Here is a 16,451-nt window from a genome sequence, read left to right on the forward strand (position 1 = left end):
GAGGAGGTTGGGAGATGGGGCGGGTCTAGGCGCCAGGCCTAGGCGGGGCCTCGAGCCCGCTCCGCCCCTTCTGCTGCGCATGCGCGCGCATGCGCGTTGACTCGCAGCGTACCCTCTCCACCGCCTCTTCGGGGAAGCCGTTGGGAGGCGGTTGGGCGGGGCAACGGCTCTCTCTGCAAGCCCCGCCCCCTGCCCGGCAGGGAAGCTTAAACGTGCCCAGCGCACCCGTCCCTTGAACGCTGGGCTGTGGGTAGTAGGGACCGGTGGCAGTTTCCTCCTAGGTAGGAAAGCATCCCCGCGTGACGCCGACTGGGAGCACGGAGTCATCGGCTGGAGAGATGCCTAGCTTTCTGGGTTGGGGGCCCGTGCCAGCCGCTCGAGGGCAGTCCTGGGAGTGAGGGGGACAGTCCTGGGAGTGAGACCGTGCACGTCTAGATGCTGCCAGCGGAAGGGTTTACATGCTGGACGCGGGGCGGGGGGGCGTGGGTGCAGGACGGGGATCTGCGGCCCCTTAAGCCCCTACGGGAACCAGTAAAACGCGTCTTAGAGGAGCCCCCGCCCCGACTGCGTCCCAAAGTCACCCTCTTGGAGCTGCCCCTCAGATTGTAAACCTTAGTTCCGCCGGGAACCTCAACCCCCGCGCCCTCTGTTGTAGGGGCATCCTACACGGTGCACGGTGTGCAACAGCACACCTGGTCCCCACCCACTAGATGCCAGGAGTATCCCCTCCCCCAGCGCAGCCCCCTCGTCCAGGAGCACCCCCCCTTACCGGAAAGGACGACCTAAAATGACCCTGGCCACTGCCAGATTTCTCCTGGCGGGCAGAATTGCACCTACTGAGAATCACTGGTTCCACCCTGCTTTGCGTGCCGGTGTCCGAAAGCTGAAACCCTCACTGTCTGAACCAAATGTCTCACACAAGAGGAAACTGAGACCCAAGGTGACCCAGAGATGTTAACCCAAAATTGTTTATGTCACATCCAAGGGTTTCCCCTCTCCACCTTATTTCCTTTTTGGCCAGGCTCCTCCCAACCCCCAGCTCTGCTAGAAATCCTGTCAGGAACTGGGGTGAGTGGATTAATATCCACAGCCTAGGGGGAAATCCTCTTTCCCCTCGTTGTTTCGGGAGGACCCAGATATAAATCTGGAGAGAGGCTGCCAATGATAACCACATATGTCCCTTGGATCTGTGCTATACCTGTTAATCTTATATTTGCCATGGCTCTGGGAAGTTTTATTTGCAAAAGTGGCTGTTTCCACACGTGGCTGTGGTCGCTTGCTTCTACACTTGTGAAATGGTTTACATAACACTTGTCAGGGAAGAAAACTCGCCCATCTGGAAATACTCTTCATCTCTCTTAAGTAAAATAGGGCCTCCCCGGTGGCGCAGGAGGAGGGTCCCACATGGCGCGCAGACCTCTCCTGCCGCCCGCTGCTCCCCTCAGCAGTGTACTTCGGTCCTTCTGCCTGCTCTGCTCCCCGCTCTGGCTCTGGTGAATTCTCTCACCCTCCCGTGCTTCTGACTGTACCCAGTGCTTGTATAAATAAATAAATAAATCTTTAAAAAAAAAAAAAGTAAAATAAACCTCTTTCCCAAGCAATTTCCATCCTGTCTATATTTCTAGCTCAGATGTACAGTATCTTATTTTTCAAACCAAAGATTATAAAGAAATAAGCAATGTTTTGCAGGATCAAGTTATTTAAGAATCTGAAAAACACCCAACTTACCTGCTCTTTTTAAACTAAGAATACTAGGATGTCTGTGAGCTTTTCAAGGTCATCGATACACTCTTATGTCCCTAGTACACAGAAAAATGCTTGTTAAATCTTTGTGAAATGAGTGGATGAACATCTCGGATTCAGACACATGGCATCTGTATATACACACACAGACATCTGTATACAGGTCAGTTTCACAGATCTGATAGACAGTGGGGTTCAATAATGAATGAACTTTATTAAACATAACAGATACTAGATACACAGGATGCAAGTAGACACATAGAGATACAGTTTTATTCCGTATTTAACATACATAAAAGGGTGCTTGTAATGGTAAAAAGTGAAGAGATAAGTATAGATACTTAACAGGAGTCTTGAAAATGTTAGCTGCTGCTTCTAGGTGCTGGATAGAACTCTTGATGAGGAAGCACCAAGAGAGGGAAGGAGAGGAAGTAGCTGAGTCCATGACTATACTATCTCTTTGCCAAGGGAAGGTGGTAAGTACGTTTGTTTCAAAAGCCTGAGCAAAGAGCATCCTCAGCCAAGTGTGGCAGGGAGGGAACAGGCTTCCTTCTCCCTAGACAGCTGCAGTGGCCCAAGCATAACAAGCAAGAGCTTCGTAGATAGAAGCTATGAGCAGGTAGCTTACAACTTCCCTGGACCAGCATTCCACTGTGACACTCAGTGGTAGCCAGGAACAGCAGGAACATACTGGACAGACCAGCCCCTCTGTCTAAATAAGTTGCTGGCAGTTAGGCAATTTAAAGAGGCAAGTTACTGTGTAACAGGGAACCTCCCCAGGGTGGGGCAGGGAACCTCCCCCTTTCCTGGGGACCACCCTGTTACAACTGGACTTACCTCAATATGGTATTGTGAGGGCTCTTGGCGATTTAAAGGAAAAACAAGGTAAGCCAATCTACCACCCCACTTTGACCTGTATGTTTGCTCTGAGTTTAATAGTCTGGAGGAATATTTTAAACACTTTCTCATTTACTAACTCATTCGGCCATATCATTGTATTATCAATGTACATTTGAGCTCTAGAAGTATCTAGAGATTGGGTTCCAGAGCTCTGTTTGACTTTGCAGCAAATTCTGTTTACTCTAAAAGTAAAACCAATTTCAACTGGTTTTGAATAGCCCCTGATATGTTGCTGCTTTTAGGAAGGGCTTCAAAGATAGGCAAGAGAACTCAAAATAGTTTTTATCTTTCTCTAAGCCAGGGAATACAAAGATGCACAAAGCCTGCTCCTGGGATGCAGTTCTGCAGCATTTCTCCTGAGAGCATTTCTATGCAGTCATACCCTCTGACCTGGTATTTCACAACTTCTAGAAATTCATCCAATGGAAGCAATCAGATGCAGACAAATGTGTGTATACAGGGACATTTGCAGCAGCATTTATAGGGGCAGAAGACTGGAAAGCAATTTAAGTAGTAACGGAGGTGTATGTAAATAAACAGGTTCAGTTCTCAAAAATGAGGTGGTTATGACTGGGAGGGGCACATGGTTCTCAACCTATTTCTGGAGAGCAGTCTTATGGGTATATACACATGTAGAATTCACCAAGCTGTATATTACTGTAGATTAAATTTCAAAGATCAATAAAAGGACATATAGGGCCTCCCCGGTGGCGCAGCGGTTGAGCGCTGGGTTGCGAAGCTGCCCGCAGCCTCTGCAGTGCCGGTTCGATACCTGGCTGCTCCCCGGCCACCGGAGGAGGGTCCCACATGGCGCGCAGACCTCTCCTGCCGCCCGCTGCTCCCCTCAGCAGTGTACTTCGGTCCTTCTGCCTGCTCTGCTCCCCGCTCTGGCTCTGGTGAATTCTCTCACCCTCCCGCGCTTCTGACTGTACCCGTGCATGTATAAACAAAACAAACAAACAAACAAATAAATAAAAACATGCCTCTATAAAAAAAAAAATAAATAAAAAAAAAAAAATAAAAGGACATATAAAGCCAATCCAATCGTCTAAGTCACTAAAAATCAGTATTGAATGGGGCCTCCCTGGGGCCTAGGGGATAAGTTTCAGCGCTACCACCACAAAGGCCCACATTGAGGGCCCAGTTTAATCCTGGCTATGGAGCTGACCCACATAGCGCAGCAGACCTCTCCTTCTCACCTGCTGCTCCCCTTAGCAGTGTATTTCAGTAGATCTGCCTGTTCTGTTCCCCACTCTGTCTCTAGTGAATCCTCTCACCACCACCCCCCACCTCTGGCCTGTTCTTTTTTGTAAATACACCAAAATATTTATGGTAGTTATCTCTGATGGGTAGAATGACAGGCGAGTTCTGTCATTTTCCCTGCAGTTTCACATTTTCTAGAACATGTTTGCCTTTTAGGCATCTCAAGTCCTGGGGTTGCTCTAACTGTTGTAGAGCAACCCCGATACAAAACGGGGTGCCTGACTGTGGGTCCTCACCCGCGCGCTTAAAAGGACTTATCAATGCTCTACTGCAGGCACACGTGAAAGGTTAATAAAAGGTTTATTTACAAGGAAAGGGGAAATGAGGAAATATACAGCTCTGGGAGAAAAGCGGGAGACAAAGTTTTAAATGAGTCCTACCCGATCCGCTGATCAGGAACCCCAAAATGGCGCTCTGAGAGCTGGCCGCCAGCCAGGAGCGGTGAAGCCGAGAGGCGAGCGATCGCGAGCCAGAGAGAGCCCTAGGCCCACGTGTTTGGTTTTTTATATCCAACCTGGCTGCCCAACTCCACCCTCAGGTCCCAGCCACCCTCCCCTTGGTGGTGATGGGATTTGTCTTCCCCAATGTCCTGATGGTTTTAGTCTGGAGTGGGGGTGGAGTCCACAAAGCCTGTATGGGATTAACTCAGGACATCACTTCCGACAAATATTATACTGCTAGTCCTGCAGAACTAGTGCGCTTATGGTGACCAACGCAAGGAATGTTACTTTGGGCTGGTCAACCGCGGGTGTAACTTGGAAACCACGCTGGGTGCCAAACTGTTGTAGAGCAACCCCGATACAAAACGGGGTGCCTGACTGTGGGTCCTCACCCGCGCGCTTAAAAGGACTTATCAATGCTCTACTGCAGGCACACGTGAAAGGTTAATAAAAGGTTTATTTACAAGGGAAGGGGAAATGAGGAAATATACAGCTCTGGGAGAAAAGCGGGAGACAAAGTTTTAAATGAGTCCTACCCGATCCGCTGATCAGGAACCCCAAAATGGCGCTCTGAGAGCTGGCCGCCAGCCAGGAGCGGTGAAGCCGAGAGGCGAGCGATCGCGAGCCAGAGAGAGCCCTAGGCCCACGTGTTTGGTTTTTTATATCCAACCTGGCTGCCCAACTCCACCCTCAGGTCCCAGCCACCCTCCCCTTGGTGGTGATGGGATTTGTCTTCCCCAATGTCCTGATGGTTTTAGTCTGGAGTGGGGGTGGAGTCCACAAAGCCTGTATGGGATTAACTCAGGACATCACTTCCCCCTAACATAACCTCTAGTAACTTCTGCTCTCACCTTCTGATTCCAGTACTGCTAATGTGGAGCATGCCTGTAATTTCCAAATCCTGACCATGGATTTGCTATCAGGTGACTGGTGAACATCTCCCCAGTCCTAACAGTCTGTTTTTCCTGCTGCCCCAGGTCTGTTATTATTCTTAGTAATAATGAGAAACACTACAGAGAGTAGCATGTTGCTGCACCTCCCCCTGCAGTGACCTTTAGGGCTAACCATCCCTAGGTCAGGCTGGGCAACCAGCGCACAGGGGGAGAACAGCATAACACCCTGAAGCAGAGGAAGTACAGCGGAAGTTCCCTGAAAAGACAGAAGCTTATCAAAAGATAAAGGACCACCAGGAACCACTACAAGAATGCTAAAAATCTTATCCGTCTTTCTAGAACTACAAACTTTAATCCCTTATTGTCTTTCTAAACTTCCTTCTTTCTTCTATAAAAGTCATTGCTTGTTATGTAGATCACCACCCTGATGATGATAGGCTGAGCCCATGAGCAAGCTGATTTCATTGATATTCATTGTCCCTGTGCTTTTGGAAAACATATATACTGGTCACAAACTCAAAGAAAATTACACTCAGATTTTCACTCTTGAAGTGTGTCTGTTTGTCATTTCTTTCACCAACGCCCTGACCACCTTGCACGCTTCTCTCAACCCTGAGGTGGCCTCATCGTCTACTGCTGTGCTGGTCCGCGGCAGCATGTACTGAGTACAGGGACACATTCAGAAAATGTCTCACTAGGCAGTTTTGTCATTGTGTGTATCAGAGTGTAATTACACAAACCTAAATGGTACAGCCAATTGGTACCACTATTGTATATGTGATTCTTTGTTGACCTATATGTTATGCAACACATGACTGTAATGGATGTTTTAAGCCACTTAGCATGGGGGGACATTTGTTACCCAGCATTAGCTAACTGAGACACAGTTACTATTGTACAGTTCAGTCCTCACTTAAAGTCACAGATAGGATCTTGGAAACTGTAACTTTAAGTGAAACAAGGTTAAAAAAAGCAAGTCCTTGAATAATATGGTTTTGTTCATTTTAGGGGTGTAAAGGTAGTCAACATTATAATAAAACAACTTTTATTCTCATCACTGTTATAATGAAACAATGTTGAAGGAAACCACTTTGGGGACCTGATGAACTCTTCAAATGACACAGTGAAGGAGACTGAGGTTGAAGAGTGATGAGACTCACCCACAGTGACAGAGACCCAAGGGCACAGCTGGGATTGCAGATCAAACTAATTCTGAGCTGTACCTCCATGTTTGCTCACCTCCCAGCTTGTGTTTGCCTTTGCTCACATGTTCTGTCCTCTCCTGAACCCCTGCCCTGTCCCACCACAGCTATGACCCTTCTCTACTCTGATCTGCTGTATATAACATATCCAGGCAGGTTTTTTGCTTATTTTCTTGATTATACCAATCTTCCTTCAGTTAAGTACAGGCAACAAAATAATCATACATAAAAACAAGTACACATGCAGCTCTCCTGCCTTACTATGACTATGCGGGCGTTTCTATCACAAACCTTTTCTCTTTGAAAGCAGGAGCAGCAGCTCTCTGCCCAGTGTGTCTATCCAGGTGTCTCTTTCTCTTTTCTCCTTTTCCTAATAAACCTGTCTTTTAAAATGTAAAAAAAAAAAAAAATGATAGCAACATACACACAAACAAAAACATGATAGCAGCATACACACAAAGGAAATCTTTCCTGTTTCTCTGCTCCTCATGCGTTTTCTAGGAGCTATGTATCAGTTTCTTTATATTTAATTCTTCAGAACCCCAATCAGGTAATGTATTTCGGAAATTGAAAACATGTTTTTGTCTGTTTTGAATTTGTAGTCACAAAACTATTCTTCTTGCTTTCTTTCTTTTTAAAAGATCTTAAAAAAACTTGAAGTAGCCAGTAACCCATTTGAAATGTTCAGATGATCTAATCATTTGATAAATTATTTAATCCTTTGTTAGACTAGAGGCTATTTTGCTAATGCTGGTGTATGTTCTTGACTACTACCAGGAAGCAAAGAAAATCAGTAACTGTTATTCTAATTCTCTAGTGAATGAATCTGTTAAACACTTTAAGTGCCAACAGAAGTAAAGAAGACAATCTTTTATTCTTTACTGTGGGATAAGCTATAATTTGTGACTTTTATCCACCATTAGCCTTTTGTACTCTAAATGGCTCTTTCTGACATTGGGTTTGAATCTTTTTGTGACCTGCTCTAAAAACTCAGGGGTCTCTCATGTCATCTGGCCTTAGTCTTTGGCCCGCTTGTCACATACCACACATCACACACTGCACATGTCATTCCCAAGTGGACTCACATCAGCCACCGAGCTATCCAACTAGGTGTCTTGATCCTTGCTCATCAGAGGAGCCAAAGTCATGTGGTTGGATTTGGGGCTGGATGATGACTCCAGCCTAGCGTACAGAATTCCTGGACCTGCAAGGAAACACCGGAACCCAATCAGGTACAAGGCATCTCCCCAAGTAGCAGACAGGAGTTTGTGCTGAAAACACTGGAGGGCAGAACAGATGGAAGCCACAACAGAAGACCCCAAACTGTCCAATGAAGGTGTTAAGACCCCCAAACATAGGAAGCAACATGATGAGGAAACACACTTCTGAAAGTATTTCTTACAAACACACAGCAGGATGGGGTGGGCATCAAATTCTGGGGTGGCCCCGTCACAGACAGACATGTCCCAAAAAGGAGAGGCGACATCCTCAGTGACAGCCAGGACAGGGACTTGAGCACAGACCACAATTCCCTCCCCATCATCCCCAAACCTCAAAACACTAAAAGCTCAGACTTTTAAGTTTGCAACAAACCCCTTCGGTGGCAAAGCTTGTCTGAGGCCCGTATAGTCGTGGCTTGTCTGACTATATGTCTCTGTGGAATGTTTAGCTACAGATATACTGTTCCCCAATGAGAGGGCACTAGCCCAGACATGTCATCGGCTGGATGGGTGGCCAGCAAGTGGGAAAACTGTTGATTGGGTCTGGTGCTTGGGGTTTCAGACAGGTTGTACCAGTGAGACCTACTGTGTGTTGGGCATGCCATATACCTTCCTTGCACAAACTCACTCAATCTGCATCAGCAGGCAAGGGGTCAGCCAAATGAACAGGAAGCAGTGGCGCTGGATGGGAAGAGGCCAGGGGACCGGGGCGGCTTCATACCAGCCCTGCCAATGACTTATGGGACTGTGACCAGGTCACTTCCCTGGACCCACCTCAACTTCCTCATTGGGAAGATAGGCAAGATGACAGTACTCTGGAGAACTATGCTTATGCCAGAGGGTAGAGATGACAAATATAAAGCCCTGGCACAATAAGTGTGACATCTGTTCACATAGTAAAAGGTGCAGTTCAAGAAAGAACTCCAATCCTGCCTGCACACATCACACATGGCTACCCCTCTCCATAAGCCACATAAACACATCTCACAGAAACCACATACAGCACACCATACAAGGCACATTCTACACCACATGCACCTCACAATCTTACAAACCACATGTGCACACACCACACAGTTCATACATGACATGTGTGCCACACACATCATAGACAATAACACACCACACACACACCAACACATGTACCACACGTTCCATATGATGCTCACATGTGCACACACACTAATCATTCTCTTTCCTCCCCCCTTCACACTCACTCATGTGTGTGTGCACCATTTATCAAAATTCCTTTCTTGAATCTGCAGTGCACTGTTCAATGTGGCCAAGGCCATGAATGCCCACGTGAGAGTACAGTTTTGATGCAAAGTAGATAAACCAGGAATCTATCCATACCCAACTTTCCTTGCTCCAAGGTCAGGGTCTCCCCCCATATCATGCAGGCAACTATGCCCATTTGTCTTGAAGCACATCTCAGAACTAGAGAATCATGTCAATACCCAACAGCCTGAACAGAATAGTATCCATAAAATAATTCCTCACGACCAAGTAGGATCTATTCCAGGGACACAAGGATGGTTCAACATCCGTAAATCAATCAACATTATCCAACACATCAACAAAAAGAAATATAAAAACCATATGATAATGTCAATAAATGCTGAGAAAGCTTTCGACAAAGTACAACACCATTTATGATAAAGCCCTTGAAATTCTCGGGATACAAGGAACACACCTCAGTATCATAAAGGCCATATATGACAAGCCCATAGCCAATATCATTCGCAATAGTGATAAGTTCAAAGCATTTCCATTAAGATCTGGAACAAGGGCCTCCCCTGGTGGCGCAGCGGTTAAGCGCTGGGCTGTGAAGCTGCCCACAGCCTCTGCAGCACCAGTTCGATCCCCAGCCGCCGGGCAAGGGTCCAACATGGCACGCAGACCTCTCCTACCACGCCCGCTGCTCCCCTCAGCAGTGTATTTCCTCACTCTGCATGTTCTGTTCCCCACTCTGGCTCTGGTGAATTCTCTCACCCTCCTGTGCTTCTGACTGTACCCAGTGCTTGTATAAATAAATAAATTAATCTTTAAAAAAAAAAAAAAAGATCTGGAACAAGACAAGGATGTCCACTCTCACCATTGATTTTCAATATAATACTGGAAGTCCTAGCTAGAGCAATAAGACAAGAGAAAGACATATAAGGAATCCAAATAGGCAAGGAAGAAGTCAAACTATCACTATTCGCAAATGATATAATATACACAGAGAACCCCAAAAACTCCACAGAAAAACTAATTAAACTAGTTAATCAGTTTAGTAAAGTAGCAGGATACAAAACCAACACACAAAAATCAGTAGCCTTCCTATACACAAACAATAAATCTGAAGAAATCAAGAAAACCATCCCTTTTATTACTGAAACCAAAAAAAAATCAAATACTTGGGAATAAACCTAACAAAAGAGGTAAAGGATCTATACAAAGAAAACTGTAAAACACCGTTAAAAGAAATTGAAGAAGACACAAAGAAATGGAAAGACATGCCCTGCTCATGGATTGGAAGAATTAACATTCTCAAAATGGCCATCCTACCAAAAGCAATTTACAGATTCAATGCTATTCCAATAAAAATTTCAAGGACATTCTTCAAAGAAATAGAACAAATATTGATGAAATTCATATGGAGCCACCAAAAACCCCAAATAGCCAAAGATCTCCTGGGAAAAAAAAAAGGAAAGGTGGGGCCTCCCCGGTGGCTCAGCTGTTGAGCGCTGGGTTGCGAAGCTGCCCGCAGCCCCTGCAGCCCCGGTATGATCCCCGGCTGCTGGGCATGGGTCCCACATGGCGCGCAGACCTCTCCTGCCACCCGCTGCTCCCCTTAGCAGGGTACTTTGGTCCTTCTGCCTGCTCTGGCTCGGTGAATTCTCTCACCCTCCCGTGCTTCTGACTGTACCCAGTGCTTGCATAAATAAATAAATAAATAAATAAATAAATAAATAAATAAATCTTTGAAAAAAAAAAAAAAAAGGAAAGGAATGGTGGCATCACACGCCCAGACTTCAAACTATATTACAAAGCCATAATAATCAAAATGGCATGATATTGGAACAAGAATAGACACACAGATCAATGGAACCAAATAGAAAATCCAGAAATAAACCCACAGATTTACAGTCAACTAATCTTTGACAAAGGAGCAAAGAATATGCAATGGAGCAAAGAAAGTTTGTTCAATAAATGGTGCTTGGAAAACTGGGTTGCTACATGCAAAAGAATGAAGCTTGACTACTACCTCACACCATGCACAAAAACCAACTCAAAATGGATTAAAGAACTGGACATAAGACCGGAAACCATAAAATATATTGAAGGAACTCTAGGTGAAACACTACATGACATACACCTCAGTAATATCTTTACAGACACATCACCCAAAGTAGAGATAGTGAAGGCAAAGATAAACAGCTGGGACTACATCAAATTAAAGAGCTTCTGCACAGCAAAAGAGACAGTAACCAAAACAAAGAGACACCCCACTGATTGGAAGAAAATTTTTGCACACAACACTAATGATAAAGGACTGATCACAAAAATCTACAAAGAGCTGATGACACGCAACAAAAACAAAATAAATAATCCAATCAAAAAATGGGCAGAAGAGCTAAAAAGAAACTTCTGCAAAGAGGAAATGGCCAACAGGCATATGAAAAAAAGGTTCAACATCACTTGTAATCAGGGAAATGTAAATCAAAACTACAATGAGATACCATCTTACACCAGTGAGAATGGTACATATTAAAAAAACTAGCAACAACAAATGTTGGCGAGGATGAGGAGAAAAAGGAACTCTCCTGCACTGCTGGTGGGAGTGCAAACTGGTCCAACCACTATGGAAAGCTGTGTGGAGATTTCTCAATCTGCTAAAGATGGAGCTTCCATATGATCCAACAATTCCACTCCGAGGTATTTACCCAAAGGACACAGAAAAATTAATTCAAAAGGGCACCTGTACCCCTATGTTTATAGCAGCACTATTTACAATAGATAAGCTATGGAAACAACCCAAATGCCCCAAAATAGATGACTGGATCAAGAAGATGTAGTACATATATACAATGGAATATTACTCAGCAATTAAAAAAAGATAAACTCATGTAATTTGCAGCAACATGGATGGGGCTGGAAGGGATCGTGCTCAGCAAAATAAGCTGGAAAGAAAAAGCAAAATACCACATGGTCTCACTCATAGCAGGAATTTAGAAAACCTTAATAAAGGACCAGGAAAAAGACTAATTATAATAAAGTAAAAATCAAAATCAACAAGCAACTATAAACCAGAGACACACTATGGGGGGGGGGGGCAGGAGGGAGTAGGATCAAAACAAGGGGAGTGGGAATTATATAGGGACTATAACCAAGATGAAAATGCATACATTGTGCAAAAATGAAAAATGATGTAAAAAATATAGAAAATTTAAAAAAAAATTACATTTAAAAAAAAAAAAAAAAGACCCAACAGCCTGGACAAGGTTCTATTACCACCACAGTTTTATAAGGAGAGGCCAGGAGACATAAGCAAGCGGTTGCCTTTCTAATGGAAAAGGTCTGACCCACAAACCCACATGAGCTACCACTTCTGACAATGTCCCAGGCTCGCAGGCATAATCATGGAAGACAAGTGCAGAAAAGGATGTCTTTTTCCTTTTTAACCTCAAAACATAATGTTGGTTTTTCTTATTTTTTCTGGATGTTCCACCTGTTTACGTGTGTGTGTGTGTGTGTGTGTATTTTCTTTTCTGATTACAGGTAAATCAGTTGATATAGCAAAGTATAAACAAAGATTTAAAGAAACGCCCTCTGATAAGTATGTGGGAACTCTGCTGCACTGGTCTACCTTTGTGTGAGTTTGAGGTTTTTCATTTAAGACAAAAGAAAAGCAATCACACAGCCAGGTCAAATCCTGTCTTGTCTCTGGCTGTGCTCACTTCACAATGAGAGAGTTGCATAGTTGAGAAAGAGACTATGGGGTCCACAAAGTCAAAAAATAGTTACTGTCTGGCTCTGTGTCAGGCAGAATGCTCCTGCTCACTCCCAAAGATGTCCCCATGCTAATTTCCCAAGCCTAAATAAATTATGATACACAGCAAGGAGAATCAAGGCTGCAGATGGAAGTAATGTCGCTCATCAACTGACTTTGATAAGATTATCCTGCATTACCAAGGTAACCATAAGCATCCTAAATAGAGAAGAGGGAAGAAGAGTCAGAGTTAGAGAGATAGCATCATGCGAAAGACTCAACCAGCCATTGTTGGCCTGGAAGATGGAGGAAGGGGCCATGCGCCCAGGATGCTGGTATCTCTGCAAACTGGAGAAGGAAAGGAAACATTCTCCCCTTGAGCCTCCAGAGAGAACCAGCTCTGCCAATACCATGATTTTACAGAAATGTAAAATAACAAATCTGTGGTTTTAAGCTGTGAAGTTTGTGGTCATTTGTTACAGCAGCCACACAGGGAAAACAGCTTGAAGCAGCTGCCCAATTTGAGTTTTCTGCAATGCAGTATTCTTAAATGTAGCTACTTGTGCCTGAGGATTTGGGTAGTTTATGGTACTTAAGGTGGAAGGTGAAACAGCCACATAACAGCCAGTGGCTACTGAACTGCCGACACAGGCCTTCACTACTCATACCATGGTCCAGAGCAGCATGGACATCCCTGGAGGAGACTACTAACGTGGAATCTAAAGTTCTACACATCTAATTTCACTAAGACCACTTCCCACCATGAGATTGATTCATGGGAGATGTCACAGTCTAAAACAACGGCTGAAGCGACAACCCACTTTCACACAAATACTTTCCTGTGGGACCACAGGAGACTAAGACCCTTTGTCGCAATTCCCAGGGTGTTTTCCTAGACCACATGGAGGGTTTTTTTGGTTTTTGTTTTTTAATATTTAATGTTTGAGGCATAGCATTAGCCAAGGAGATGAATGAATAGCTATGGATTATCTTCTACAGGCCAGATCCTTGACCATATGCTATGGGCTGAATTGTGCCCACCTCCAAGTTCCTATGTTGAAGTCCTACTGCCCAATGACTGTATTTATAGAAGGGGCTAACTGAGCCCCTTTATTTAATGAGCTAACTGAGATTAAATGACGTCATAAGGGTGGACGCCTGTTGTTTGATACCCTCATAAGAAGAGAGACATGACGCATGCACTCACCGAGGGAGGCCATGTGAGGCCATGCTGTGGAGGCAGCCATCTGCAAGTCAAGGAGAGAAGCCTCACCAGTAACCAATGCTGCTGGCACCTGATTTTGGACTTCCAGCCTCCAGAACTACTTAAATAAACGTCTGTTGTTAAAGCTGCCCAGTTTGTGCTATTTTGTTGTGATAGCCCAAGCTGACTAAGCCCTCATTTATACCTTACAAAACCCCATCAAATTTTTTTAATATGACCTTAATTTATTAAGAATAATGACACTGATATAAACACCCCACTGTACTGAGTGTCTACCCTATGTCAGGTGAGTTAGGGGCCAGTATTAATGCTCTTGTCCTCATTGTCCACAGTGAGGGATCACAGATGAGGACATGGAGGCACAAAATGAGATGCTGCCCCGTGTCACACTCTAAACAACAGAACCTGAGCCTGACCTAGACCTCCATCTTGCTTTCCGTCACAACTGTTTTTTCCACTTTCTTCTCCAATTCATCCAGTAAACTATAGTTAGATGCACTGAAGCTTTATTACCTCTAAAGTAGCTTCTGTAGTTCCACCATACTCTGTGGTCCACATTTAACACCAACAGCTATGACAGTAAGATGAAGTGAACACAGATGAACAGGATCCACCACATCAGATGCATATTTTTTTTTTTTTAGATTGTTCAAGCAAACTATTAGCAAACTTTTCCAAAAGGGTCAGATGGTAAATGTGTTCAGCTCTGTAGACCAATGGTCTCTGTCTAAAGGACTCAATTCTGTCCTTGTAGCTCAGAAGTGATCACCAACGATACATACATAATCAAACAGGTGTGGTAGCACCCCACTAAAACTTATTTGTGGGTGAGAAAATTGAATTTGGGCCTCCCTAGCTGTGTAGAGTTAAGTCTCAGTGCTATTACCACTATTACCAGGCATGAGTTGAGCCCGAGTTCGATCCCCAGCCAGGGAGCTAACCTACATATGGTGCAACAGACCTCTCCTGTCTTGCCCACTGCTCCCCTCAACAGTGTATTTCAGTAAATCCACCTATTCTGTCTCTGGTGAAACCTCTCAATCCCCACACCTCTAGCCTACACCCCAGTTCTTCTATGCAAAAAAAAGGGGAAAAAACCTTGAATTTCCTTCTTGATCTTTTTCAACCATTTAACAATATACAAGTCATTCTATCTCATGGGGTCAGATGTGGGGGGCAGTTTGTTGATCCCTTTTCCAACCCAAAAGAGCCCTTGGGTTGAAAAGAAAGTCACAGAGGGCTGTACCTTGGACTTGTTCTTGCATTTTTTTAATTGAAATATGTCGATTTTGAATTTGCAATTTGCTATAGACTCGTTTGCAGAGTTCTCATCCAGGAACACCTGCTATCACCAAACTTTCATTTCGAAGAACTCTCAAATGCTAGAGAGGGGCTCAGAATGGATCAAGGGCTTTTCTCTGCATCATAATGAAAATCAAGGGAATAGGGAAAACAAATCCCGTAAGTAGAATTTACATCTTTAAAAAAAAAAAAACAAGCTCCTTTTGCTTTATACACAAACTGTGAATGTTTTTCATAAACACAGGAAAACATCAGGAGAATTGTCAAATATTTCATAAACTCTAGCTTGGTTAAGGAGATAATGAAATGGTTGAAAACAAAAAGAAAATGCCTTGCTAATGACAGTCTGGCTGGCTTTTCAAATCTAACCACTTCAGATGAGAGCTGATATCATTACCATATCGCTGCTACCCAGAGGAAGAATCTCAGGGAACCCAGGAGGGATGATGCCCCTAACTATCCAGAGAAATGAAACTGGGTTTGACCTATTAACCATATCACTTGAAAACAGCTAGCTCAATTTTCAGCAAGTTTGAAATACACGCTTGCAAGTGTCTGTTAAAATCCAGACCACAAGGTACAGAGCTGGTTCTACCTTAGTGGCTCTGCATGGAGGAGCACGTTGGGAATCTCCACCACCCCCTAGCTCTAAGGTCAGCAAATTTTTCCCATAAAAGGCCAGATAGGCAATATTTTCAGCTCTACATGTTGAAATTCTGCTGTTATGGCATGAAAGCAGTCAAAGCAGCGGTAGGCTATAATATGTACTAAAAGGGGCATATCCGGGTGCCAATAAAACTTTATTTACCAAAACAGGAAGTGGGCCGAACTAGGCTAGCAGGGCATAGCTTTCGACTTCTGCTCTAGAGTGTCTGGAGCCGAAGTACAATAAGAAATTAGAGCAGGGATGGGCTCTACTTTTTGACATAGCAAGAAAGGATAGAGCAAGCAAAAGGGGGTTTCCAACATGAACCCCAAAGCAAAGGTTTTGGGGCCAGTTGCTTCAAACTCAGTCTTCTTTTTGTTCTCTATGTGACTGCTTGCCTGGGCAGCTACTTCACTTAAATTGCTCAAGGGCGAACAGTCGTAGGCATTTATTACTTAGATGGTGGTTAAGGCCAAAATGGAAAGTAAGCTGGTGTGACATCAACTAATGTCACTTACACAGAGAAACAGTCATCTGGGTAGAGCTGAACACTTTGTCCTCATTCATAGGTTAAAACTGAAGTGGCCTAACTCCCTAACACTGTTCCTAGTCAGAAATGATGGGAATCTAGAACCATGTTTT

This window comes from Talpa europaea, assembly GCF_964194135.1.
Source record: "Talpa europaea genome assembly, chromosome: 12".
NCBI classification, from domain to species: Eukaryota; Metazoa; Chordata; class Mammalia; order Eulipotyphla; family Talpidae; genus Talpa; species Talpa europaea.